The 25,259-nt window shown below is 37.7% G+C and overlaps 1 long non-coding RNA gene across 1 annotated transcript in view; it reads right to left on the reverse strand.

Moving 5' to 3' along the window:
- Positions 1-12,446, reverse strand: part of LOC126970345 (uncharacterized) — a 126,114-nt gene extending 113,668 nt beyond the window's left edge. The window contains exon 1 of the long non-coding RNA XR_007730611.1: positions 12,248-12,446. This is a non-coding gene — a long non-coding RNA (uncharacterized LOC126970345). The remainder of the gene's footprint in view (positions 1-12,247) is intronic.
- Positions 12,447-25,259: the final 12,813 nt, after the last annotated feature.

Genomic DNA, 25,259 nt, shown 5'->3' on the forward strand with positions numbered 1-25,259 from the left:
TTTTTAATTATTTCGCTTTCTTGCCAACGAAATAAGATTGGTAACAACGAAAGTATAAAGCTTAAAGAACATGCAAACATTGGGTTGGCTACCAATTACCTATCAAGAAAAACAAAAAATTGCGTGCGTACAAAGTACACATGTCAGAGGTGAAACCTTGTGCATTGTGCATGAACCTCTAAACTGCATATGAAGTCCTAGTACATGTTGCTAGGATGACACATGATTTAAACCGCTATGAAAGACATTACTTTCACCGCTATCATATTTATGTCCTCCTGGTGTTCATGTAGTAATAGGTCGTGCGCAAGACGTTGCAATGTATTAAGATAAACTCGCGTCATACATAAGACAATCTCTTCTTCAACTATGATCGTCTGGTACCAAAACAAAGTATAATGCTTCCTTTTTCATTTTTTCCCACGTTGAATCATATAATTTATGTGTCTCGTTTTTTCGTTTCACCGACTTTCAAATCACAACGACGCTAAAGAAGTTTTTCCTATGAAAAAGACCAAGTTGTGTTTGCCTATAATTGGATCTACATGAGGATAGTGATAATTTAAATTATTTCTATGCTTAACTTTTGTATTTATGATGTAAATCTGTTGGTGAACCATTACATAAATAAATAAATTAAATAGTTTCGCTGTGGTTGACTATGCACTAAATTAGAATCATCTGACACCCATTTTTTATATACATGAAATTAAATAGAATTTTATTGCCAGCACTACAGTATTTGGTTGGCAGTTAAAATTGAAACAGGCTGTGAAAAACTGCGGTTGGTGATAGGCAAGGACAAAACAACTGCGCACTCTGCGACTGTGGTTGAAGTAGTGTATCATAGTTACACTAAATATTATTTTGGAGCAAAGATTATTAGACACAACAACAAGATTTTTTTTTAATATTTGAATGTCTCGCTACTCTTATCAAGAACTAAGCCGAAGGAGTTGATTATACGTGTAATCACGAAGAAACGCATACAATAGTTATTATTAATATCACTCTTTCAAAAATTTTGTATAAAATATTCTGATACGGATGTTTTTTTAGTATTTTCTTTGATTAATGCGAGTATTACACATTTACATTAAACACTTTTAAAGAATTAAAATGCGTGTAATTGTAACTGTGTTTTTACATTACAATAAAAAAATATTTTTCATCTGCATTCCCCCTGAAAACGAGATCAGAAAAAAGAAGAGGACACTGTCAGCAAAATTTTGTCAAAAACCATCAGTCTACAGCAAATACCACCTCCGAGGCAATAAATGCCGCTAAACTTCATAATGACAATTATGACAAATACTATCTTTGACTCATTTCATCTGCAGTTCCCCTGAAAACGAAATCTGGAAAGGTCTTGAAACGTCGGGTTAACTAAAATGAAAATAAAAATGTAACTTTTACACAAAAATCTAATGTAAAAACACAGTTACAATTACACGCTTTTTAATCCTTTAAAAATGTTTGATGTAAATAAGGTTGTTTTAATAATTTTGCTACGCAACATATAAAATTTTTCACAATCTGATTCTGAAGGATTTGGCTAGTGGGTTGAGTGGTAATGATTATTTTTTGGTAGGCAAGTAGTAGGTAAGTAGTAATATTATACTGATGCGGAAAAACATACCATTTAAAAAGAGGCTAGGCTAGTCCAAATAATCTTCATAAAGGGTACCACACCATATTATGTTTCACATATATAAGAGATTTCCACGTATATAGTCACTCATCACGCTATCTCTGGAACCATAAGGCGTAGAGACTTGAAATTTGGTTCGAATATTCCTTTCGCCGAGTAGAGGTCAGCTAAGCGGGTTTTACGAAATTCCATCCGCAAGAGTATAATAAATATCTATTTTATAAAGATATTTCCCATGTTGATTTTCATTTAAAGTCTTGATTAATTCAGCGAAATGTGAGCCTTTTAACTGTTTTTACATTCGTAGCTGGCAAAAAATTCAATCTAGAAAATTACGAACGACCATTTATCTAAGTAGAATTCTGCGACGAGATTGCGTGACGATTGTTCTTATTAATTAAGATTGAGAAACTCAAGACAGTATTGATTTGTCTGACATCATTGAAACATCTGATCGTTACAATTTATTTGTGAATATACTGTTTCATTATTAATAAAACATTTATATGTTTATTTATAGTCTGCCAGTGCCTTCTTTGTTATAAGTTAAATATCTTTTTTGAAGTTATACTTCTTTAGGCGCGTTATGAAAAAATTATGAGAGTGAAATTTTAAGATGCGCGTGCATCACTGTAACACAAAAGTAACAGGGTGAAGTTGGTTTCTAAAATTTTTTGACGTTTGCGACATTCCTTTTTTTTTGGTTTCTTCGTCCATTATTAGGATAGGCAAGGTTCAAGCCCTTACAGCCTTACAATATATATAATATTCTTTTTACAAACGTAGAATAGCAGGAGGAATAAAAATTTAATGATTTTAAGGTTTTTAGCTTTGTTACGCCAACGAACTATTACTTATTACTACTCTTGCGTGCATATATAAGTACACACATACTTTTTTTTTATTCAACTAAACACATATTACTATCAATTTATACATTAGATTTTAGATAATGGCGTTATGGAGCGGGCCTCTTTTTCCTAAAAATTTGGGAAGAGAAGCGATGCCTTCGTATGCTGCTTACTGTGACTGGGGGATTCTGTTTTCGGTAATTTCGTTGATAGATATTGAGTTTACTGTTATATATTTCTTAAAAATCGACATAATCTTCATAAATTCCACTAACTACTCGTAACTACTCAATAAGTCTTTTAAAATAACAAATCACTTTAACTCTGTTCCTTTGTGGACGAGGAGGCTGCAGTTTGTCAGGTAGGCTGGTTGACGTGGCACTGTTTCTAGTGTCTATAAGCTGCACTGCGACTGTGGCCTGTCTTACATTGGGCAAACCAAACGCAGTATCTCAAGCCGACTTGAAGAACACATTGCGGATATCAAACACATGAGTCACTCAAATTCAGCTGTATGTGAATACATAACAGACTGTCCAAACCACCACATCCGCTTCGACCAACCAAAAGTTTTGGGTAAAAGAGAATACATTTCACCCAAGACTAGTACGTGAAGCTATTGATATTAAAAAACACCCAAATTTCAATAGAGAAGACGGTCTAATATTATCTTACACCTGGGATCTAATAAGCCCTAAACTAAAACCCAAAAAAACATACACACATACCAAAAAAAGAAGAGAACACTGTCAGTAAATTTTGCCCATCGGTCTACAGCAAATACCACCTCCGTGGCAACAAATGGCGCTAAACTTAATAATGACAACTATGACAAATACTATCTGAATCATTTCATCTGCAGTCCACCAAAAATCGAGATCTGGAAGTGGAAATGTCTTGGAACGTTGGGCTAGCGAGATTTATAGTAAAAATGCATCTTTTACGCAAATATTTTTGTAAAAACAGTTACAATTACACGCGTTTTAGTCCTCTAAAAAGTGTTTTATTTAAATATGTAACACGCGTTAGTCACAGATGATCTTTATTTTTTTTAACTTATTTGCTGGAGTAGAAACATTCAAATCTTTAATTTTCATCACCTTGCAGACATTGTTTAAATAATTCGTTCAATGCTGGAGTTGTACATGTTATATTAATAGTTTATTTAGTACATTGAGTTTCTCACCACTTCTCATTAAAGATCAACTTTTTCCAAAGTGCTAACAAATAGTGAAATGTGTCTATAACTTTGATATTTACTCATTCAGTGTAATTTTTTGAACTAAATCACTAAATTCAGTCAATTTTTTAATAATACACCCAACCCAGATACAAATAGATAGAATACTTTTCCAAATGGAAAACAACTAAAGCGCTGCTGACTAGGACATAATACGTTCTGTAAGCCATTCCGGTTTCTTATGAATTGGACAGTCAACAAATTCCAATAGTTATTTATTGGTTTATCGAGATTTTCCTTGTAGGAAATTGTAAATACTATTTATTGGGTGGTTAGGTCGTATGTTCCACATAATAGCGGTGATTGGGATGACTGAATCAGTAATCTAATTGTTATGTGGAGTTAAAATAAGTGTATCTAGTCGTTTTTGACGTGACTAACGATACTGATAACAAACGTGTGAGTGGTTGATCTGATTGAAAGTGAAAACCTATCCATGGGCTTTGCATCTATGAAGAGAAGCAATTAAGAAAATATATTATAGCAAAATCAGAATGCCAACTGACCTTATTTCTTAGTACTTACTTCTTAGATTTATACGTAGCAATCGATATTAGATTATAAATGATTATAGAACATTAGAGCTTTTTGGTGAATAAATACCTTATTTAGTGGGAGTTATGCGTAAAGTCGTACAACTAATGTCGTTACAAACATTATTCCAAAACAATAGATTTTAATATAAAAATAATTGCGTATTTTTATATAATCTAATTAATTAATCTAATTCTAGTTACGATTATTGTTATTTTGGAATCGGTGTCCTTACGCCACGACCCGCTCTCGCCTCTCGCCTCCTCACGACTCACCTATGTATGTAGTTACAAACCTATCTTGGCTGACACCGACTCCAAAAATTATCAACATCGGTTCACTCAGTCGAAAGTTTTGAGGTTACAAACATAAAAACAATACCGACGAATTGAGAACCTCTTCCTTTTTTGAAGTTGGTTAAAAAGTGATAAATATATTACTAAATAAAAAAAAACAACAGTGGAGAAATTCAAGTTTTGGTGACGAAGACAGTGACAAAATATACTTAAGGTTTGAGAGACCTACACGGACCTAATCGACACAATGATATCGAGACTCTTAGTTTTAGTAGTGATATTGAGTCTAGAGAAAACAATGCCTACCTTTCTCATGGAAACGGCACGTAACTCTAAAGTCATTCCTGGCCAGGCGAATTATAGATTTATATCAAACTCATACCAAGGCCGTATTTTAAGATTTACCGCATTTATCACGGGGTGTCCTGAAGAGCTGTTTCACCTGATTCCTGTCGCCAAATTCCACCTTCGCACGACACGCCTCAAGTTAGGATATCATTCCCACCATCTGGATGTGTTGCATTCCTCCACTGTGCGCTTTTCAAGGAGCTTTCTTCCACGTACTACAAAGATGTGGAATGAACTTCCTTGAGCGATGTTTCCGGGACGAAACGACATAGGTACCAAAAAAGCGCGTACACCTTCCATAAAGGCCGCCATCTCTCCTGAGTCCTCTGATGTTGTAAGAGAATGTGGGCGGCGGTGATCACTTAACACCAGGTGACCCGTACGCTCATTTATCCTCCTTTTTCATAAAAAGAAGAATTATTTATGATCTTTTTCTGAGAGTCTTAATAAGATTATATTACGTCATAAAAAAAGAGTCATTTACCTAGAAGGGATTGCTGAATAGCGATAAGGTCGCTGAATTCTGCAACCAGAACTATTATTTTGTACATACAAATTTTTAGTATATTTCAAATGTTTAGTACAATAAAGAATTTTCATTCATTCATTCATTTTTAGATGTAACTGAAAATGCGGGTGGACTAGGTAGGTAAGAATGCAAGAACGTTAACCAATTGACGTCATTCTAAATACTAGAGTTAAAGACTCCCAAAAACGGAGGCCTAGAAAAAATTATACACATTCACGATATGTCTATTAAATAACGAGATTGCTTAAGTCCTAATAAAATGATTTTAAACTTTTCCATAAATCAATTCTGAACTGACATCAATCAATCTTGTAAGATAATTTATTAACAAAACTTACAAAAATTGTTTGAGAATATAATATATCGATTTTGGCTCTAAATTGACGTGAACTGTCGTTTGCAATAATGATAACATGTTATAACTGTCTCGTGTCATAATGTTATATATTGGCTTAAGTCTTTTGAAGAATTTTATTTAATTCAGTCATAAAATGAGATTGAATTTTAACAGGTTTATAAATCAAATAAAGATTTGACGAAAGCTTTCACTTATAATAATACGTATCTAACAACATTATATCCTCATTAATTTTTTAAGCACTAATTCTACATAATTCCTGTTAAAGCAGACTTAATTACTTCAAATAAGTTTGTGTATTTAATTAAATGTGTAAATACATTTAATTTATACATACCTAATTGAACTGAACTAATTAATATAAATTAACAATATCAATTCCTGCGTACAATTTGAGTATTAATATACATTTCGGAATTGTACTATGTTCAAAGGTCTAAATTTCGCATAATTAATAATGTGTTATCTTATTTCATATATTATAAGCATAAAATATAAGTCAACAGAAATTTATGAATAAATACTATATTATATTACATAATATTATAAGATTAATTATAATTTATATATTCCACATTTCAGCTAAATTTGATGGTTGATTGAATGTTGTTAGCCAATCGATTTTTTTAATTTTAGTTTACGATCACAAAACCCACTAGCTCCCCAACTGATTATTATGTCACAGTATATAATATATCAGCTAAAGCAGAATGGAAACTTCGTACAAACGTTCGAAGCAACCCACGCACACAATCGCAGCTCTCAACGCATCACGCGCAGGACTCACGCTATTGACAGCATTGCGATGTCCACTAAATGGCCTTTTTGAGACATTTTTACGTAGTTTCCAGACTGCTCTAGCTGATATATATATACTGTGATAATGTCTCAGTTCACTTTAACAATGAAAATGTGTCCTTCAACACAGCTAATGTTGACGTCCCAAGCTGGAATTTGAAAAGCATCCTGTATCACTGTGTTATCAGTAGGAGGATCCTTTGCGCAGGATGCCGGCTAGATTATGGGTACAACAACGGCGCTTATTTCTACCATAAAGCAGTAATGTGTAAGTATTACTGTGTTTCGGTCTGAAGGGCGCCGTAGCTAGTGAAATTACTGGGCAAATGAGACGTAACATCTTATGCCTTAAGATGACGAGAGCAGTTGTAGTGCCACTCAGAATTTTTGGGTTTTTCAAGAATCCTGAGCGGCACTAAATTGTAATTGACAGGGCGTATCAATTCCCATCAGCTGAACGTCCTGCTCGTCTGGTCCCTTATTGTCATAAAAAAATGAATCTGTCGTATACAAAAATCGCGAAGTACTTGATATATCTTTATAAATGTAGAGTTGCTATGATTTTCAAAGAAAAAACTTCTATATTCACTGAGCTTTAGATTTTGTGGGTGTAGATTGAGTTTGAGATATAGGTTGATCATAAAATAACGAGGCAAATGAAACTTTATATTTGTGTAATTAATCTCAGAAGTGAGGGCTGTCACTTTAAAAACATATCAAATCGTTTAAATGAGACCATCTTATCCTTCAAGGTGACGAGCGCAATTGAAGTGCCGCTCAGAACTATTGGGTTTAAAGAATCCTAAGCAGCACTGCATTGTGATGGGCAGGGCGTATCAATTACTATCAGCTGAACGTCCTGATCGTCTTGTCCCTAATTGTTATAAAAATAAAATAATATAAGTTTTTTTGCTGGTATAATTGGCACATTGCTAAAAGAATAATAATTGTTGTAGCAATGTGCCAATTATACCTATTTTTTTTCAGAATTGCGTAACTATTAACTGCTAATAAATCAAGTTTAAATAGATTTTGACTTATTTTTATTATAAGAGTGAAATAAAATAATTTATTAGCTCAGCTGATATTAAAAGTACCGAGAAAATGACAGTATCCATTTTGCTCTCTCAAATAGTGAAACGTTTGAGGAATGTTCAATGTTCTGTAAAAAATTGTGCAAACAAGCTTGTTGTGATAACGAAAATTTCCGGACTCTGACAATGTTCTGCTACAGAGATACGTCAAGCATTAGTCTTCGGTACACGTGAGTTACCTATAGAGTAACAGTGTCGACTTTTCAAGTTGGATATAATGTAAATGAAACAATATTCTCTTTTCATTATACGCACATTGAATTTGTACCAAAATACATGGACGATTTTTTTTTATGGACAAGGAGAACAAACGAGCGTACGGGTCACCTGGGGTTAAGTGATCACCGTCGCCCACATTCTCTTGCAACACCAGAGGAATCACAAGAGCGTTGCCGGTCTTTAAGGAAGGTGTACGCGCTTTGTTTGAAGGTACGCATGTCGTATCGTCCCGGAAACACCGCACAAGGAAGCTCATTCCACAGCTTTGTAGTACGTGGAAGAAAGCTCCTTGAAAACCGCACTGTGGAGGACCACCGACCGGAGGAGGGCCGGCTTGCTTGCCGATTTGGCTTTGCCCTCCAGATGGCCACGGAATTGGCAATCGCTCGAGATTTCGAGACCCAGTATTCCGATACTAGGCGAGGCTTTTAGGGAAGTGTTGTCGAAGAGCGGTGATACGGCAAATGGGGATTTTTTAATGGTAAACGCGCAAACTTGAGTCTTCTGGGGGTTGAATTGGACTAAGTTCAATTTACCCCATTCCGCGACCTTCTCGAGAGAGGACTCGATAGAAGACACAAGTTTCTCCCGGCACTGGTCGACGTTTTCCCGAGAGAGACTTGCACAGCCCGTGTATACGGCATCACCAGTGCTGTCGTGTGCATAGCAATGTATGTTGGAGGTGTCCAACATATCATTGATATGCAGAAGAAACAGCGTGGGAGATAGCACACAGCCTTGGGGCACTCCAGCGTTCACGGGCTTGGGATTCGAGCAAAAACCGTCGACAACGACTTGTATCCCAGTGAGGAAGCTGGAGGTCCACTTGCATAAGCTCTCGGGAAGCCCAAATGATGGAAGTTTTGAGAGGAGCGCCTTGTGCCATACACGATCAAAGGCCTTCGCTATATCCAGGCTAACTGCTAGGCCTTCCCCCTTGCTCTCAATAGCCGCCGCCCATCTATGTGTTAGGTATACCAGAAGATGCCTGCCGACCGACCATGGCGAAAGCCATTTTGTCGGTCGTTGATCAACTGGTGACCCTCTAGGTATACTAAAAGCTGACGGCTAATTATGCTCTCCATGATTTTCGAGAGCAGGGAGGTGATAGCAATAGGCCTGTAGTTTGCCGGATCCGAACTGTCTCATTTTTTTTTGGATCGGATGGACAAGGGCTGACTTCCATGAGTCAGGGACTACGCCTTTGGAATAAGAGTGCCGGAATAAACGCGTTAGCACCGGCGTCAACTCAGGGGCACACGTTCAAAGCACGATTGAAGAAATGCCATCCGGCCCGCTCGACTTCCTGACGTCCAACGAAAACATAGCTCGCCTAACAGTTTTCTGTCTGAACTGTACTTCAGGCATAGAGCTCTGACACCGCGGGATGGTTGGCGGTGTTTTTCCGTTGTCGTCAAGAGTCGAGTTGGAGGCGAAAAGAGCGCACAGGAGATCGGCTTTCTCTTTTGCCGTACGGGCCAGGGTGTCATTCCTCATGTGCAACGGCGGCATGGACGGCTGGTTGAAGTTACCAAGAGCAGCTTTCGACAACAACCAGAACTTGCGTGTTCTGGTCGGGTAGCTGGAAAGCTGCTCGCCGGTTTTGACGACGTGCTTTGACTTCGCACTAGCGATATGCCGCTTAAAAATCTATGCGTGACATTCGAAATACCTAACCAATGAATTCGCATTTATGCAGATAAATAACTCTAGAAAGCTATGCAAATTTGTATGTTTCACTGACATTTATAATACGACTTGAAAAGTCCTGAGGGAACGTCTACACATAAATTAATTTACCATTTTGCATTGTGCATCGCCTGACAGCACAACAACTTGCTTCCTTTGTTTATTCTTATTGTTCAATTATTCAAAGTTTAGTAGTTTTCGTTAAACTAAATTTTGAACGACGTAACATGTTAAATATTTCTTCAAAATTCAAATTGAAACTAAATTCAAGTACTTTTATACAAAATAGGATTTCCAAACACTTTTTCGTCAAAAACTACCACTATTCGAAAAGATTATGTCTCAGACCTGATTAGAAGAAAAGGTGCAAGAAACTCAGCGGACTTTTTTTGCTTTTCAAAAAATTTCGTTATAATCATCATCATCATCATATCAGCCGCAAGGCGCCCACTGCTGGACAATGGCCGGCCCCAAAGATTCGTTTTCGTCGATTTTCGTTACAATAAAACTAATTATTAAGCAGCCTGAGGGTGGTCACTCCATTCCCAATCTGTGATATCATTAAAAAAGTCATTTGTGTTACAGTAACAGTTCCTTTGTATTTCGTAACATATTTTTTTATGAACATTTTCTGGGATCATCGCCCAACAAAAGCCTTACAAACTTAACCGAGTAGTAGGCATATCAATTTTACGTTTGTTCTAAGTGTCGATATTATAATTATCACATATTATAGAGAACTTACATGTTTTTGTGCCCATATAGTACATACATAACAATGATATATTGAGAATGTCGTCTTACGACCGAACATTTTAAAATGTTTTCACAGATCTGATTGCCATTCGCCGCAGTTCTACCACACATTGAAGGTTTGGTTAATAGATTTAGTTCTGCAACATACGCGCTTAAAAATATCAGACAATTAACTGTTATAATTACGGCCAACCATAAATCGCTAATTATTTTCACAGTAGTAAGAAGATATAGTAGGGGCATTGCAGCCGATGTCAATACCATTTTTGTGCTGCAGAAGATTTTCATTTTTCCCCGCTACTTACAACTAATCCATCCATACGTCCATTCAAGAGCAAAAATTAAGGAGTGTTGACTATTGTATACACTGAAAGAAAATGACTGTTAATTCTTAAAGTATTAGTACTGAATGTAAAATTTTTCTATTTTTCATATTGCCGGTAGACCATCAGGTATTCTATAGAATCCCTATGAGTTAATATTATATACAATGTCTAAACGCACCAGGTGTTCCTATACATTGCCTAGGTATTGCATAGAATGCCTGAATTATATAGATTGCCGATAATATATATATAATATAACAAAATGTTAGTCTTTGAATTTATCAACCTTCAATTATTGTGCAAATATAACAGTACAATATTATAGTCGCTAGATATTTGTTAAAGAAATTTTATTTTTATTTTTGTCTGTTTATTCGTTTGTGTGCTCATCAGATAGAAGCCATTACTTGACACTTTTTACATTCAAAATTTTTGTTAGTAACCTGATAATGTCAATAGGCTCTGACAACTAACTCCACGCGGACGAATTAGCCGGCACATTTATAATAATAGTAATAAATACTTCTTTAGATCGGAAAATAGAGCACAAACTACGATATCTGGTTACACAAAGTTATTAGCTACCTACATGTTACTAACATCATTAGCGACGTAATCTTCACGTATCAAGTAACACGAAAATTGACGACTCACGCCAAAGACGATTCACGTCATAAATACGTGATTATATTGAAACGGAATACGTCCCAAGCAAGTAATCCTACGTAATCTGAGAATCACCTGTTTATACATAATATATCGATTCACGAAATACTTATTCCAATTTTGACTGCTAAACATCCTTAGATTGATATAGATTCATTTTATGTTGGTTCTGCAGAATTTTGTTTAAGTAATCTCAAATATTTACCCAAATTTGTGTCTCTAAGTTATGATATATTATTATTATTGTTTGTCTCCTTTATAAGTTTAATTTTAAGTTATTTGTATATGATGTGTACTATACGATTCAAGTAAACATTTTTCATTTCATTTTATTTCATTTCATATCAAGAATATTAGAACAGAAGATAGATTTGAACAGTCTATAGTGGTAGCATAACTGTTTTCTGTCCCGATTTCGTTCATGTTACTCAACACCAGAGGAATCACAAGAGCGTTGCCGGCCTTTAAGGAAGGTGTACGCGCTTTTTTTGAAGGTACCCATGTCGTATCGTCCCGGAAACACCGCACAAGGAAGCTCATTCCACAGCTTTGTAGTACGAGGGAGAAAGCTTCTTGAAAACCGCACTGTGGAGGACCGCCACACAACCAGATGGTGGGGATGATATCCTAATTTGTGGCATGTCGTGCGAAGGTGAAATTCGGCGGCAGGAATCAGGTTAAACAGCTCTTCGGAACTCTCCCCGTGATAAATGCGGTAGAATACACACAATGAAGCGACGTCTCTACGCAACGCCAAGTGATCCAGCCGTTCACAGAGCACTGAGTTCCCGACAATTCGAGCTGCTCTACGTTGCACGCGGTCAAATGGATCGAGCAGATACTGGGGTGCACCAGACTAGAGATGACAGCAATACTCCATGTGTGGCCGGACCTGCGCTTTGTAGAGCGCTAGAATGTGGGCCGGCTTGAAGTATTGCCGTGCTCTATTGATGACGCCCAGCTTCTTCGAAGCCAATTTGGCTTTGCCCTCCAGATGGCCACGGAATTGGCAATCGCTCGAGATTTCGAGACCCAGTATTCCGATAGTAGGCGCGGCTTTAAGAGAAGTGTTCTCGAAGAGCGGTGATACGACAAATTGTGTTTTTTTAGTGGTAAACGCGCAAACTTGAGTCTTCTGGGGGTTCAATTGGACAAGGCCCAATTTACCCCATTCCACGACCTTCTCGAGAGAGGACTCGGTAGAAGACACAAGTTTCTCCCGGCAATGGTCGACGATTTCGCGAGAGAGACCTGCATGGCCCGTGTATACGGCATCACCAGTGCTGTCATCTGCATAGCAATGCATGTTGGAGGTGTCTATATATATATCATATATCATATCTATCCAAATAATAATAATAAAAATTATGGAGTGCATAATCTCCTGATTATAAATGCATCTTTAGCACACGTGTCATTGTTATATTCAAAATAAAACAAAGCTTTACGCTTAAATAACTAAAATATTTGTAATTCTCAATATGATTACATGAAATCAAAACTATCATTATGGGGAAGTGTACCAAGAGTACGAGGGCGGCACTGAAAATTTCGGGAATCAAGGAAGTGACACAACATTACTATTTAAAAATGTATTTATTGCTTTTCGAAGTATTCTCCGCGAAATTTGACACATTTTCCCATACGATGGAATCAATCATTGAAGCAACCATTCCATTCGGAAGTTGGGGTCTCCAAAATGGCCGTTTTGAAGGCGTCCACAGCTTCTTCAGGTGATGAAAATCTCTGACCACGCAATTTATTCTTTACTTTAGGGAAAGTATAGAAATCATTAGGGCTTAAGTCGGGGCTGTACGTCGGATGGCCTAATAATTCTATGTTTTCTTGCTCTAAAAACTCTTTTGTTCTGTGCGCGATGTGAGAACTCGCATTGTCGTGATGGAGGATGATGCGGCGGTTACAGTTCTCTTTACGGAGTTCAGAAACGACCTGTGGCAAACAAATGCTAGCATACTATTCTGCATTAACCGTTCTTTGTACCTCAAGAGGAATAGTCGCAACATGGCCGGTTTTCGAGACAAACGTGGCCACCATTTTTCTTGCAACACTCCGTGAACGAACAATTCTTGTTGGCTTTAACTCATTTTCGAACACCCAAACTCGTGATTGGGTTTTTGTTTCGGGTTCGTACGTGTATATCCAGGATTCGTCACCTGATACAATGTTGTATACAGCATTTGAGGATCCTGCGTGGAATCTTTCGAGAGTTCTGACGCACCAAGTAACGCGAGCCGCTTTTTGCTCTTCACAGAGCAAATGCGGTATCCTTCGGGAAAACAACTTTCTTACACCTAATTCTTCAAGATTATTTGTATTTGATTCATGCCAATGTCTTAAGTTGCCTGAATTTCGCGGTATGTCACATGTCGATCTTCCTCAATCACAGTTCACGCACAGCATCAACGTTTTCTTTGATGACTGCAGTTTTTGGACGACCTTGACGGGGATCATCACTGAGCTTGACACGTCCACGTTAAAATTGAATGAATGAATGAAAACTTTATTAATAGCAAACACAAACCACACAGAATAATAAAAGTAAAAAAGAACTTACAGAGGTAAAAAAAAAGAACTAATAACATAAAAATAATACAAAGGACAAAAAAAATCAAGTATATGTATAATTTTAACTTTTTTTATTTTACTTTATTCGACAAACCAACAATATTTATGCACAAATGTAAAAATATCAACAAGGAGACTTAAAACGAAAAGACACATAGCAAAAATATCAATAACTGGCATGTACAAAAGATTTAGAGACATACAGATTATTTAAAGTAGTGTAACAAAAATAATAGTAATTTCTACAAATTAGCTCCCTTACGCAGGGAGTCAATGACATTATGACGAAAGCAGTTTGATGTGGAATTAAATAAATTGAGTTGCTGATTATTTTGAGAAACTGTATTAAATTGGCGACAAATACGATTGATGCAGGAGTGATATGCTAGGTTAGTACGGCTACGATTATCTTTAAATATGTTGTTGGTACAAACTGTACGTTTAGGGATTTTACATTTGAAATTTATTTTTGGTAATAATGAAGTATCAGTTTGATTATTACTAACTATTTTATGAAGTAGCATCGTGTCAAGCAGCACACGACGCAAGCATAGAGGATCAAGTTTAAAATATTTAAGTTTATCTTCATAAGAGAAATTGACAAGTTTTCTGTTAAATTTCAATAAAAGTCTTCGCAGGCATCGTCTTTGGACAGACTCGATGGTGTCAGCGTAGTTTTTTGGTAAGGGGACCAAACAGGAGAACCATATTCTAAGACACTGCGAATAAGACATGTGTAAAGATGCATAAGGCTTAAAGGATTCTTGAACCCTTTTGCAATTCTGAAAATAAAACCCATCAACTGATTAGCTATAATATTATAGGAATTATCTTAATTTAAAAGTACTGTGTAGCAGTTATTGTTATTAAAAGGAGCTGACTCAGCGTCATGCTACGTTGGTATAATAACAACACAGCGCTGATTTTCAGCAGCCCAGATTTTTGTTTTATTAAAGGTTCCATTAACTTATTTACTTTTAAAAGATGAAATTTGGTACTACTGTTCAGAAATTAGGTACATAAATAATAACATAGAAACTATAAGAAACATAATGTTAAAAATTTTTAAGAATAGATCTAGTACTCTGGGAATCGTATAAGGTTTTTTTTAACAAAAATAGAAAAAAAAACAATAAATTTTGGGGGTTCCCTCCATACTTAGAAACTGAAAATCAAAATTTTTTGTCATCAAACACATACGTTAAAAAAAAAATTAACAAAAAAAAAACAACCGACTTCAAAAACACTATTCCAAAACAATAGTTATAATGTGCACTAAAAAGTATAAAAATTTTTGCGTATTTTTATACAATCTAATATATTTATCTAATTCTAGTTACGATTACTGTTATTTTTGGAATCGGTGTCCTTCGGCCGTGAACCGCTCTCGCCTCTCGCCTCCTCACGACTCAAGCACATCTCACCTATAACTATGTATGTAGTTACAAACCTATCTTGGATGACAGTGGAAAGTTTTGAAGTTACAATCATAAAAAAAATACCGACAAATTGAGAACTTCCTCATTTTTTGAAGTTGGTTGAAAATGATGTTGAGGTTTCTAATATTATTTTTTTATAAACTGAATAATTTGCGCGAGAGACACTTCTAAAGTGGTAAAATGTTCCCCCCCTGTTACTTCAAAACTAAAAGAATAATAAAACTAAAAAAATATATGATGTACATTACCATGCAAACTTCCATCGAAAATTAGTTTGAACGAGATCTAATAAGTAGTTTTTTTAATATGTCATAAATAGTAAACTGCAATTTACCTTTCATTCAATGAACTCAAATATTGTTATTATTATTAAAGAACTTTTATATTATGTTACTTGCTTCTAAGGAACACTTCATGGGCGAGTCCTACTCGTACTTGGCCGCTTTTTCAGATTAATAAAAAATTGTGTGCCCTGTGCTGCCCCGGGGCGTAAAAAGAATAGGGTAGTCCCAGGTCCAAGGGCGTCGTAAGAGGCGACTACGGGCTTTTTGAAAGTGGGAGAGTCACACTGCTGTCTTATGACGTCAGCACAATCGGGCCAGACTCGTCCGGGTTACTTACCACACTCGCACAGAATACCGGCGTGAAGTAGCGGCCTAGTGCCGCTATGTTTCGCATAGGTTAGTGTCGAGGACCGGAGGCCATTCCCCCCCCCGTCCTTCCCCCCCCAACAAAATATGAGAGCGGTATTTAAAGAGAAATTACCCCAGGAGGGTACCGGCTCTTGTAGAGCCGGAGAATCCCTCCCCGAGCATACGCGCTCGGGCTGCCCCTCGTATTCTGGGGAGGGCACAGTACCGCGTATGTCACAGGACAAACAGGGCAGCAACACCACGGCACCCCGCTCCACGCTTAATGTGGACTTTTGTAACATCCGGGGAATTCACTCCAACTTAAACACCGTCCACCACCACCTTGAGACGGCGCAGCCGGCCTTGTGTTTCCTTACGGAGACGCAGATATCTCGACCTAGCGATACGTCATATTTAACGTACCCCGGGTACAAAATTGAGCATAATTTCATGGCTCAGGGTTTGTGTGTACGTTAGGGAGGATATCTGCTGTCGCCGTCTCGGCAATTTTGAGGGTAGGGACCTGTCTACTCTCTGGCTCCGCGTAGATTTAGAGGACCGCGTCCACACCTATGCGTGTCTACAGGTCCCATAGTGGTAACGCAGAAACGGATCACCTCATGGGCTACGTTCAAGCGGCATTTGATGACGTGCTTGCTCAGATCCCCTCCGCTGAAATCGGAGTCTTGGATGATTTCAACGGGCACAATGCCGAATGGCTTGGATCACGTACCACAGACTACGCAGGGCGATCTGTGCATAATTTTGCATTGGGGTATGGTCTGTCCCAATTGGTTGAGTCGCCGACGCGGCTCCCGGATGTGAATAGCCACATGCCGTCCTTATTAGATCTTCTGCTGACTACACATCCCGATGGTTACCAGGTCTCTGTCGACGCCCCTCTCGGAACGTCCGACCATTGCCTGGTGTAGTGTAGTGCCTATCCGACGCCAACGTCGCAGACCACCAGCAAACCGCCGTGTTTGGCACTACAAGTCAGCAGATTGGGATAGGATGCGTTCCTTTTTTGCATCCTACCCTTGGGGCACGGTTTGTTTCCCTTCGGATGATCCTAATGCCTGCGTCGTTGCAGTAGCCGATGTGATACTGCAGGGCATGGATATTTTTATACCAAGCTCTGTAGTACCGATCGGTGGCAGATCACAGCCCTGGTTCGATGCGTCAGTTAAAGCAGCATCTGACTGCAAAAAACAGGCGTATCGAACTTGGGTTGCGGCGCCGGGCTCAAAGGATCCGAACTGCAAAGTTCTGAAGAGGAAATATAACCGTGCTTCCAGATTTTTTAAGTGGCAAATCGCCCGTGCGAATTCGAAGCACGTCGTCAAAATTGGCGAGCAGCTTTCCAGTTACCCGACCGGAACACGTAAGTTCTGGTCGTTGTCGAAAGCTGCTCTTGGTAACTTCAACCAGCCGTCGATGCCGCCGTTGCACATCAGGAATGACACCCTGGCCCATACGGCAAAAGAGAAAGCCGATCTCCTGTGCACTCTTTTTGCCTCCAACTCGACTATTGACGACAACGGAAAAACACCGCCGACCATCCCGCGGTGTCAGAGCTCCATGCCTGAAGTACAGTTCCGACAGAAAACTGTTAGGCGAGCTCTGTTTTCGTTGGACGTCAGGAAGTCGAGCGGGCCGGATGGCATTTCTCCAATCGTGCTTAGAACGTGTACCCCTGAGTTGACGCCGGTGCTAACGCGTTTATTCCGGCACTCTTATTCAAAAGGCGTAGTCCCTGATTCATGGAAGTCAGCCCTTGTCCATCCGATCCCAAAAAAAGGAGACAGTTCGGATCCGGCAAACTACAGGCCAATTGCTATTACCTCCCTACTCTCCAAAATCATGGAGAGCATAATTAACCGCCAGCTCTTGGTATACCTTGAGGGTCACCAGTTGATCAACGACCGGCAGTACGGCTTTCGCCATGGTCGGTCGACTGGTGATCTTCTGGTATACCTAACACATAGATGGGCGGCGGCTATTGAAAGCAAGGGGGAAGGCCTGGCAGTTGGTCTGGATATAGCGAAGGCCTTTGATCGTGTATGGCACAAGGCGCTCCTCGCAAAACTTCCATCATTTGGGCTTCCCGAGAGCATATGCAAGTGGACCTCCAGCTTCCTCACTTGGCGCAGCAAACAGGTCGTTGTCGACGGTTATTGCTCGAATCCCAAGCCCGTGAACGCTGGAGTGCCCCAAGGCTGTGTGCTATCTCCCACGCTGTTTCTTCTGCATATCAATGATATGTTGGACACCGCCAACATGCATTGCTATGCAGACGACAGCACTGGTGATGCCGTACACACGGGCTATGCAGGTCTCTCTCGGGAAAACGTCGATCAGTGCCGGGAGAAGCTTGTGTCTTCTATCAAGTCCTCTTTTGAGAAGGTTACGGAATGGGGTAAGTTGAACCTTGTCCAATTTAACCCCCAGAAGATTGAGTCTTCTAGGGCGATTTTGCGCGTTTACCACTAAAAAAACCCCATTTGCCGTATCACCGCTCTTCGAGAACACTTCCCTTAAAGCCTCGCCTAGTATCGGAATACTGGGTCTCGAAATCTCGAGCAATTGCCAATTCTGTGGCCATCTGGAGGGCAAAGCCAAACTGGCTTCAAAGAAACTGGGCGTCATAAATAGAGCACGGCAATACTTCAAGCCGGCCCACATTCTAGCGCTCTACAAAGCGCAGGTCTGGCCTCACATGGAGTATTGCTGTCATCTCTGGTCTGGCGCACCCCAATATCAGCTCGATCCATTTGACTGCGTGCAACGCAGAGCAGCTTGAATTGTCGGGGACCCAGTACTCTGTGAACGGCTGGATCACTTGGCGTTGCGTAGAGACGTCGCTTCATTGTGTGTCTTCTACCGCATTTATCACGGGGAGTGTTCCGAAGAGCTGTTCAACCTGATTCCTGCCGCCGAATTTCACCTTCGCACGACACGCCACAAGTGACGATATCATCCCCACCATCTGGATGTGTGGCGGTCCTCCACAGTGCGGTTTTCAAGGAGCTTTCTTCCTCGTACCACGAAGCTGTGGAATGAGCTTCCTTGTGCGGTGTTTCCGGGACGAAACGACATGGGTACCTTCAAGAAAAGCGCGTACACCTTCCTTAAAGGCCGGCAACGCTCTTGTGATTCCTCTGGTGTTGCAGGATAGTGTGGGCGGCGGTGATCACTTAACACCAGGTGACCCGTACGCTCGTTTGTCCTCCTATTCCATAAAAAAAAAAATTAGCATCCAAAGAAGAACCTTGTAGTAAATGTAATTAGAGCCCTCGTTATAATTCATTGTGTGCTACGATGAAGCTGTGGCTACAAATAACGCTGTAGCTGTGGCTACAAATAACGCTGTAGCTCTGTGGTTACAAATAATAATTCACACGCAATTTGTAATGAAATTCTGATTTCCCAAAGGTACACAAACACTGGAACCGGGAGCTTATTATACTTTAGATTTATGCTCACACTTTTGTTTTAAGTTGTTAGTAATATTCAATTCATTGACTACATGAGTTTAGTGACATTAAGGTATTGCGCAGTATCAATCTGCGTACTGTTAAATGACACAAATCTCCTGTACGTATGTATGTCACTGAACTTCTAAGCTGCTGAATGGATCTTGCTGGAACTTTTAGGGCATAATTAAGTTAATCCGGGATTGGTTTAGATTCACAATTTGGTCTGATAGAAAATCTTTCTTTACATAATTTATTTATTCATGTTTTGTTGCTAAACTTTGTCTGGTGCGAAAGGCATACTTTTGGCGAGGTATTCTGGATGCCTTGATGCAACAAGACATATTCGAGCTGATTTTATGATTGTATGTTCGTTTTACTACTAACTGGACACCTACAAACCTTAACCATTAAATAGCATGAAAAATAAACCAATAGCTATACCTGAATCACTTGCCGTTTAACTTTCACACACAACCATGATTATAAATTAAAGAAAAATGTTGTCGTAAATAACTAAGTCCCTATTCCCTACAACGCTAACACTTTTATCCAATAAATGTGCGAAATAAGGCGCCTAATTGTAATACAAAAGTTTGGTAAAACAATGATTGAATCACAATAAAGGTTTCTATCACTGTTTAGATATTGGTAAAGTTTTGTAACAACACATTAAAGAGAATAGTTCGTTTATAAAGACTTTTTTCCAGTTGAATGGAATAAGAAATTTTCTCATTTCATCACGACTCTCGCGTTCTGATAAAAACGAAGATAACATTTTTCTCGCTTGTTTAAAAAATTTCAGTCAAAAGAAGATGATATTGCACTGAATAAAACTTGATATTATGGTGTTTTTGAGTAAAATTATTATTGTTGGTTTTGGTGTCTAAAAGGTAGAAATATTTGAGGAGAAAAGTGTTTAAGCCGCGCTTAGCACTGTGCATTATGGCGCTTTTGTAAGACTGAGCTGTCATGATCGGTTATGTAACGTTTTCGGATAAAGTCAGCATAAACTGTGCATTGTGCCTCGCATTCTCATCGTGATGAATTTTTCACTGCTAATGTGTTTACATATCTTTTTACACCCTATTTATTAGCTTCACCTGTATTTATATTTGTTTGTAACCGACTGATTTGGGAGCGACTTCGTAGATTTATTGAAAACAATACATTAATTTAATAAAATAATATTTTATTTTTCAATTTGCAAAATAAGACTTTTGTTAATTTATATAATTTTCATCTATCTTGTCTTTGAGGCAGAAATTGATGTTAATTTTTTATTTCAAAATAGGGTGGATATAGTTTTTTTGAACTACTATGGTTTGTTAGATTAAAAACATATTTATTAAGTTATTATTTTTTCAATTAATTTTTCCACATCTAAAGTTACAATTTAGTGTTCTTTAATAATATATGTCGATGTATATGTATGATCGCAACATTTCCGTAAAAACTAAGACCAAACTGGTACGGACCCTAGTCTTCTTAATATTTTCGTACGGCGCTGAGACTTGGACACTGAAAGCTGCAGACCGCAAACGCATTGACGCCTTTGAGATGTGGTGCTGGAGAAAGATGCTCCGTATCCCCTGGACAGCATTTCGATCTAATCTCTCCATACTGCGTGAACTCAGGATCTCCTCGCGATTGTCTTCCGAATGTCTGCGCAGAGTTTTAGAATACTTCGGTCACATCGCAAGGAAGGACGATGGAAACCTTGAGAGGCTCATTGTGGTCGGCAAAATAGATGGGAAGAGGCCTCGTGGACGCAGTCAAATACGATGGTCCGATCAGATCCGCTCCGCCCTCGACTCTACGGTTCACAATGCCTTTCACACCGCCAGAGACAGGAATAGATGGAGAGCGATCATACGTGAGAAAGTGATACAGAGGGGTGGTCACGACCCTCAGTACTTAGGATTACGACGCAGGGAGGGAATAATATATGAGAATGATGGTGAACATAATAATTACAAAAAATACTCCCTAATAGATTTTAAAACAGAGAAATAATTAAAAATAAAACAAATACAAACTTAACGTCTCTTGGTTCAACATCGAAGGCCGCCATTCACTACCAGCAAATAAATTGATCACTGCAAAATACACAGTGATGATCACTGCAAAATAAAATTTAAATTAACGATCACTTTATTTTTTTTGCATCTTTATTTAACATTTTATATTCAGTTTTACTTCTTACTTTTCTATTATGTTTCATTTCGCCAATTGAATTTATTCTTATTGTATTACAAAAGGATTTGTACCCTTTTAATGATAATGTATCCATTGTCTATTTAAAAATTAAAAGAGTTATAAAATCGTTACGCGTCATACTGTTTTCAAAGCAATGGCATATCATCGTAAAAGACATAACAAGAACTTATAAAATACTTTTGTAAAAATTATTTAAATATTTTCTTGGAGGCCATTCATTCATCTAGTAATATTGTTTTTTTTTAATTTTAAAAGTTCTTTATTCAAATAAATAAAGGATTGTGTGGTTTTATGAAACCACGGTAAAAGTGAAACTTCTTTTCACGTTATAGATAATTTAACTAAAACTTTTTGGATTAATAAATAACAACATTTACATTCAACACTCAGAAACACAAACAAAGGGCGCCGCCCGATCGTCACGCGACATGCAACACACAGACGAAAAAGTTTGAGACGATGTAATAAAAGTTTCACTTTAAAAAATAAATAGGAAGTATATTAGTTGAAACAGTCTTAACTAACTAACTATTAGTCTAACAGTCTCAGTAGAAAACAAATAACAATCTTAAATTTAGTAAGTACATTTGAACGGCGACATTGCCTTATAGAAACGATGTGGTCAATGATTATGATTTAACATCAGAGACTTATAGAACTTATAATAATAACAGATGGTTCATATTTTAATGTGTACCTTTGGAGAGTGATGTTGAGCTTAGTATTAAGTAATCATTAATTTATTATGGATGGCATAGGCAATAAGTTAATCATTATTGTGTTTGGGTATTAGAAATGACATCAAAAAGAATTATAAAGGAATAAATTTTGAGAAAATAAATGCCTTTTATGACTTTTATGAAGGGCGTCACGGTCGTAGCTAGTGAAATTACTGGGCAAGTGAGACTTAACATCTTATGTCTCACGGTGACGAACGCAACGCTGTTGTGCCGCTCAGACAATTTGGGTTTTTCGATAATACTGAGCGATACTGCATTGTAATGGGCTGGGCGTATCAATTACCATCAACTCGTCCTGCTCGTCTCATCCCTTATTTTCATAAAAAACAGGTAGGTTGAAAATAATATACTAGTAATGATTTGGTTAAAGCGTAAATTAGAGATAATTTCATTGTCCTCATCAAACTGGTTTATCCGATGGTGATGGGGCAGTTTTCAACTAGTAATTGTGGTTTAAGAGACTCTAACGGTCAGACAGCATCATAAAACTACGGTTGGTTCCGTACCGTACGGCACCTTAAGCTCTGTTATGTAAGTGTTGAAAGTATCATTTAATCAGAATATTAGAGTTAATTTGTCCGACATACAAAGTAGAATAGAATCACAAGGATTTTGATGCACATGAACATTTTATTTAAATTCTGTTTCTAATATTCATATATCTGTATTCAAATAATGCGGAGCAGACGAATCTTTTGCTATTCAGCGATGTCAATCGAATATTTTCAAATCTCAGCATTCTGTTTTACTATTATGGTAATTTCTCTGTTTGTTCAAATGCTTTCTAATCAAATGTATCGATATACTTCTGCGAAGTCTTGTAGTCTTAGTCTGAATCATGTCCGGTTTTATTTACTTTTTTTTATATTCTCCCAATTATACGAATACGCAATACTAACATATTTTGTTTTGTTGGAACTCGTATTTTAGTAACTTATCATTGTTTAAAATAAGGAAATTATCATTTCTTAATTATTTTAATATTTTTTTATTTATTGTTTTCTTAATATTTCTTATCGTAAGCTACTAAGATAAACTAGAGATCAAAGCACAAAAGTATTTTAATATTTGATTAATTTCATGTAGAAGTACCTAATTGGGCGTGCATGATAGTGTGGTTGGTGGATATTTGTGTGAGTGTGTGTGTGTGTGTATACTTTGTGTAATGATTGTGTAATAGAAAACTTTTATCTCATTCAATTATTATTATTAAGAAGTTACTATTTAAATAAAACATTTTTATTTATATTTCAGTTAACCCGACGTTTCAAGACCTTTCCAGATCTAGTTTTCAGGGGGGACTTTAGATGAAATCCGTTTTATTATAAGCTAAGCTAACGATTTAAGCTAAGGATAATATTTTTTAGTAATTTGACAGCTGAAATTATGCTGAGCTTAAACTTAGACAGCCCGATCTAAAAATCAAGTTAGTGTTCGTTCACACTCATCTGAGATTTACATAAGTAAAGTCTGAGCAAAGTCTAAGTACGCTCTATAGTTTTCAGCTGTCAAAAGTTCGAAGCTTATTACTACACATAACAAGTGAATATCCGGATTTTTATATGGACTTTGTTTTACGATACATTCACGTTTGTAAAGGTATATTAAATTTAGATATCTTCAATTAATTGAGTATGATTAGAAATCTAGAAGCTCTTAATTTGCCAAGCTTCAACAAAACCCTCTTGAACAGAAGTTTCAAACTAAAATCACAAAACTAATTTGTTGAAGTGGTTGGTAAATAACAATATTCAATTCAATCTAAATTAACAAAGTGATTGATATTGACAATTGAGCGGAGCACCAACATTTAAACAAATAAGAGTTAATGAATCGATTGAGTTCCTTTGCTTGATAATCTTTCATTGACACAGCGGCGGGTAATACCTACGGCATGCTCAAACTCTAGGATCATATTTTACGTTTACTAAGGAAACTCGCAGCTACTACATGGGGCACACTAAAACTTTTGAACTTCTAGCTAATTGGAACTATTTGAATTTCGAATGTTATATTTTTTGAAACGTTGCAACCTTCTTAGTAATAACAAAAACCATTGGCGGGAAAGCATTTCTCAATTGATTTTTATCACACATCAAAGTTCTACGTACACAACGAAAATGGAAATAAGTCGAAAAGAATTTAGAGCGATGATTTTTATGATTTTAAAATTTTCTCTCTCTCCGCAAGCTGCCGCTCGTCTTCAAAATGCTTTTGGGAGAGAAGCACCTTGGTTGAGCATCGTGAGGCGATGGTATGCTGAATTGAGGAGATGCCTTCAACTGCCGTCAACGAAAATAATGGGCTACTGTTAAGCGGCTAATTGAAGAAAACCCACGGATTACCTATGAGACAATTCGAGGACTATTGGGGATTGGTATGAGCTAAATTCAGACTTTTACAGATTTAAACGAAGAATTGAAAGTTCGGAAACTTTGTTGTCGTTGGATCTCTCATGAACAGACGGCAGACCAGAAGCGGGCTCGCGTGGAATGGTGCTCACAGATGCTATTGAAGTACGACCACTGACATTCTTATGCTTTTAATGACATTGTCACAGGAGACAAAACGTGGATTTATTGTTTTGAACCCGAAAAGAAGCATCAATCTTGTGAATGGGTGTTTGAAAATGAGAACAGGCCAACAAAAGTGAGGCAGGCAAGAAACGTTGGTAAAAAAATGAACGCATTTTTTTTCTCAGATACGGGTCCCATCTGCCCTATTCCACTTGAAGATCAAAATAGTGTTAATGCCGAGTGGTATTCTACCATTTGTTTACCCAGGGTGTTAAAAAAAGTTCGTGGAAGACCA

This window comes from Leptidea sinapis, chromosome 20 (genome assembly GCF_905404315.1).
Source record: "Leptidea sinapis chromosome 20, ilLepSina1.1, whole genome shotgun sequence".
Classification (NCBI taxonomy): Eukaryota; Metazoa; Arthropoda; class Insecta; order Lepidoptera; family Pieridae; genus Leptidea; species Leptidea sinapis.